This window comes from Sinocyclocheilus rhinocerous, unplaced genomic scaffold (genome assembly GCF_001515625.1).
Source record: "Sinocyclocheilus rhinocerous isolate Xijiao unplaced genomic scaffold, SAMN03320098_v1.1 scaffold3015, whole genome shotgun sequence".
In the NCBI taxonomy this organism is placed as follows: Eukaryota; Metazoa; Chordata; class Actinopteri; order Cypriniformes; family Cyprinidae; genus Sinocyclocheilus; species Sinocyclocheilus rhinocerous.
Genome location: NW_015661992.1, coordinates 192,009 through 197,408, shown reverse-complemented (window position 1 = coordinate 197,408; position 5,400 = coordinate 192,009).

The window sequence follows — 5,400 nt, the reverse complement described above, 5'->3', positions numbered from 1 at the left end:
AAGGAGGGGGCTTTGTAGAAAACGAAGCGTTTGAGAGAGGCAGGGCATAGAGGAGCTACAATAATGTACAGTATTTGAAAAATAATGTGTTTTTTGAACATTAAAGCATGTCAACATATTCTGTTACACCAAATACACAAAATAATGATCTTTAAAAAAGCATCATATGACCCCTTTAATAACCTTTTTGTTATTGTCGTTTTTATTTTTCTAGGAATTGGAGCCAGTGGGTGGACAGTTTCCTTCAGCATCCTTGTACTCATTTGTACCATCATCAAAGTGGAGATTATATAGCAGCACTGACCCCAGATCAGCCACACTGTAATCTTACCAAGATGATATATCTGTGAGACTCTGCAGCTGAAGGAATATACATATATAGAATATTACAATCTACTCAATCTGTTTATAATCACACATTTTCTTTGCCATCCTCTTCATATTTCTTCCTAAATATACTATTAGTATACTAAATATACTATATTATAATTGACATATGGAAAAAGAAATGTTGCACTACTAGTCAAAGCAAAGGATATGTAGCATTTGATTGAAATACTTGTACAACTGTCTCAAACTATAAAGCTTCTATATTGAAGTGTTTCAAACATTTAGAATCGTTATATGAATTCCTTGTGCTTTTCTTGAATATGACAAAAAAGTAAAATGTTCTATGACTGGTACCTGTTTATTAGTGGCAATGATCATAACTAATCATGTAAAATGTAGTCATACAGACATTAATAAAAGGTACTCTATGATGAACAAAACAGCTATCCAGTTATCCAGAAGGTAGTTGGTATCGGTAACTTCCCTCAGGATCTGTTCAAGAAAATGTTGATGTACTGCATTTTTGTGACTGATACTAACCAAATAAAAAAAAGTGTAAGGTATGAGGGTAGTGGTTTAGAACCTATGGGGGATATAAAGTGTATAAAGTCAATGACAAGGAAAAAGATGATAAAAGTTGGACAGGGCGCAGCCTTTGAAATGAGACAGATTTTATATATGTAATATATATAAATTGTAACGGCCTCTTTGACGATCTCTGATTGGGAAAAAAATATATGGTCCATGCAACAATTTTTTCCCCTCACAAAGTAAGAGAAATATCTTTTAAATGAATCCATAACATTTACCCTGTCAAAGAATTTTTAAAAAACATTTCAGATCTGACATTAGGCCTAAATTTTATAATTTTCTAACTTCCTTCATTTCTCCCCATTACATCCCCCATACATTTTCGTCTATTTTCTTTAGTTGCTGTTGGTTCTGTTTCTGTTTTGAGCTAGTGTTTAATAGACCAGTTGTTAAAGTTTCTTATTACTGTTATTATTTCTATTGCTGTAATTCTTAATAATTATTGGTAGGCCTATATGTTCTAATTTTGTTGTACTATACTGTAAACTGAAACCTCAAATAAAGCTTGGCTTTATTTATAAGCTATATATATACTGTTTACACTGTTAAATATACTATATAGTATATTAATGAACAAAAAGAACAAAAAAATGTTTGGACTCTTTCTACAATATTAACATCGACAGCATTAACTCACACATACTTGTTTCACTTGTTTCTAATGTAAATTTTTTTTAAATAAAATATCGTGTGCCTTTATTTTGAAACAAAGTCGTCACGCCCGGATCTTTTTTTTTTTTTTTTACGCGTGTCACTCAGAAACATCTCGGTTACGTATGTAACCTTGGTTCCCTGAATAGGGAACGAGATAATGCGATGACGTCATCGTTATGGGAACACCTCCGGTGTGACGAATGTCTGAAGCCCTTATACCATCACACCAATTTATTGGCCAATAGCGCTTAGCACCACCCCGAGCATATGTCACGTATGCTCATATATGCGTGCTGCGTGCTATTTCATCAGATTTTACACTATGACGAAGGAAGCGCTATCGAAGGTACGGAACAGCCAGCATCGCAACATCTCGTTCCCTATTCAGGGAACCAAGGTTACATACGTAACTGAGATGTTTTTGTCCCTTTTTTTCTTGACAAGAAATGCATTTATTAAGGCGCGGAACCACTGTATCTCTTTATGACCACATCAAACGGGAGTCCAGACAAGTAGAACTTGATGAAAGTGCTAGGAAAGGACTACCCTGCCACAGCACAGACATCTCCCATCAAAGGCCCTTTAAAGAGAGCCTGAGAAGAAGCCATTGCTCTCGTAGAATGAGCACGCACCTCTAGAGGCTAAGTCACACCACGTGCCTCATAGGCTAGAGATATAGCTTAAGGTTTCAAAGTTATCTGACAGACTTAAACGGCTCAAATGGATGGCCTGCCAGGCCTTCCAACCGAAAAATAGGTCCCAAAAAGGAATCTGTGCTGGGAGGAAAGGCCTAAGCCGTCTTGTACCTGCATGAAACGGGAAACCAGAAGGTGACATCCCGCTGAAACACCTCTATGGGTAATGCTCAGCAGATATGGCAGCCACATAAACCTGTGGCAGGTCCCTACAGGGGAATAGACTGGGTCCAGATTGTGTCCAAGGGCATACAGCGTCTCGTGGAGGGAGCCCTAGAATTAAGAATATTGTTGGTAATCTCTGCCAAGAGACCGGAACACATTACAACTCCGCTCAGGGGTCACACCCATTAGTTCCAAAAATCCTGATGGGGATGTCCAAATCATGCCCTGAGCCTGAGTCAGCAGGTCGTGTCTGAGGGGAACCTCCCAAGGGGGTCGGCTAACAGACTGACCAATTCTGAGAACCACGTACGAGTGGGCAAAACGGCACCACCAACAACAGATGTTCACTCTGGCCAACCTTACTCTGAACAGAATCGTTTGGGAGCAAACGGGTCAACGGAAAGGCAAAGACTGGTCCTGGGCCATTCTTGGGCTAGAGCGTCCACACCCAGAGGCGACAGAGGAGACAAGGAAACCAGAGCAGGCAATGCTTATGCAAACCTGAGGAACTTCCTGTGTCTCTTGACGATCTGGATGCAGAACTACGCATCCTTAGATCGATGGTCACAAACCAATCTCCAGTTCAGATAGAGACAGGATGAACTTCTGCGTCAGCATCTTGAAATCGCTTACTCCAAGCACAAGGTTAGGTGATGCAAATCCAATCAACCCATAGAAGCTGGATGGTGTAACTATACGACAGCCTGATCCTCCCTAATGAGGCCCCGAGACACCTGAGTTGCGGGAAAAACCTCTACTGCTTGGTAGCATGAAGCACCCAACATCTCTAGTGCACAATAATATATGCTGCAGTCACATAATGCAGCCAGTCATGTGAAGTGAGTGTTGGTATCAAAAGCGCCGCATCAATCCCATGAAGTAGGCTGACCATGGTGAGCATTATTAGCTTGCCATAAGAGATACTCTTACACGTGAACTCATCAAATGTCAGCTGTGGAGTCCGTGCTTAAAAACAGTCACATGAACAAGAGTTGGAAGTGTAAGCGCCAAATCAATGTGCGTGCCTTAATTAATGCAGTGCAGGAGTAGAAACTGGAAAAACCCCACTTAATGTTTCAGCTCAACGCAGCAGCAGAGCTGAAAGAAATATATTACTCGGACAGACCAACGCTCGGTAGTATGACGCGCCAAGACCATAGTGCACGACAAAATATCTGCTGCAGGACTCCTCAGAGTCTGCGTCTAAAAACAGTACACGAACAAGAGTTGGAAGATTTTTCCTCTTCTGCTGTTGAGGTAATGCAAGGAATGTTGTGATTTGTTGTCAAGGCAGCCTATCAGAATTTAGCAGCCTCGTCTCTGATTGGCTGGAATGATGGCACATTGTAACGCTGGGTTGTGTTGAGCAAGGGAGCCGTTGGCATTTAGAGAGCACTGAGGGCGGGTATCAATGGAGCAAGCTAGTGAAACTTTGCACACGCAAAAGAGAAGGTCTGCACAAATCCAAAAGCTTATTTTAAATGCAAAATTGATTTTCGTGCGCTCAAAATACTTTCTTCTTTGCGAGACAAATATTTTCTCCACAAAACTCAGTTCGCGTGCGTGCAAAATGCACTTTTGTGCGCTCAAAATATGATCTTTTGCCCGCAGAATTGTGGCAGAGATGTAATCCCATATTAGTCGGGCAAACTAATGCTTGGTAGCTCGAAGCGCCAAAAACCATAGTGCACGACTTAACGTCCTAAAAATCAGTGCCTCTCATGTTGTTTAATAAACTTGAGAAACACTTGATCCAGGGAGGGAGTAGAGCAACAGGGATTTTATATCAGTGAACTCGCCCCTCAACCCATAGCTTATATCTACAGCTTGTGTCGCCTTGAGCTCGAGAGCTCGAGGCTGCTGTAGAGTATACATCATCTAATCCGCAGCCGAAAGAATCGATTACGAGCTTCCGGAGCATGAATCAGATTTGACTAACCACCTGACTCACAAGGCGCTCTTCTGATGAACGCACGCGGTGCAGGGAAGAGAGCCAGAGAGAAGGGGATTAATTCCGTTCTCTCACTCTCTGTACACTCGGGCTCATCGCTGTCACCCCAAGCGTCGAGCTCATGCGGCTCCTCGGCAACCGCAGACCTGGAACAGCGGAGGTTGAACGAACATCTCTCCTTCCTCAGAAAGAGAGCAGCCCAGAGCGCAACTTACTCACAAACACAGATATCACGGATACAACAATAGATAAAGGCCGCAAAGCGGTCTTCCTACCTGTTTCCTCGTGAGTCTGTGTAACATGCATCCATACATACCAGAAAACTCATTGTGTCAGCCTTAGAGGAGTAAACTGCTCTATATAAATAGATGGCTTAGAACACAATCATCTCTTTCCAATGGGCAACAGATAATTAGCTTCCTGAAGGAATTAAAATCTGATGAAATAGCACGCAGCACGCATATATGAGCATAGGTGACGTATGTTCGGGGCGGTGCTAAGCGCTATTGGCCAATAAATTTGCGTGATGGTATAAGGGCTTCAGACATTCGTCACACCGGAGGTGTTCCCATAGCGATGACGTCATCGCAGCATCGAAGTGAACCTATGAGAGGGAACCTAGCGCGTTGCGAAGCAGCAGCAGCAGCACTGAAGATGATGGGAACAGTGTTGCTAGATAAAGGCCGCAAAGCGGTCTTCCTACCTGTTTCCTCGTGAGTCTGTGTAACATGCATCCATACATACCAGAAAACTCATTGTGTCAGCCTTAGAGGAGTAAACTGCTCTATATAAATAGATGGCTTAGAACACAATCATCTCTTTCCAATGGGCAACAGATAATTAGCTTCCTGAAGGAATTAAAATCTGATGAAATAGCACGCAGCACGCATATATGAGCATAGGTGACGTATGTTCGGGGCGGTGCTAAGCGCTATTGGCCAATAAATTTGCGTGATGGTATAAGGGCTTCAGACATTCGTCACACCGGAGGTGTTCCCATAGCGATGACGTCAT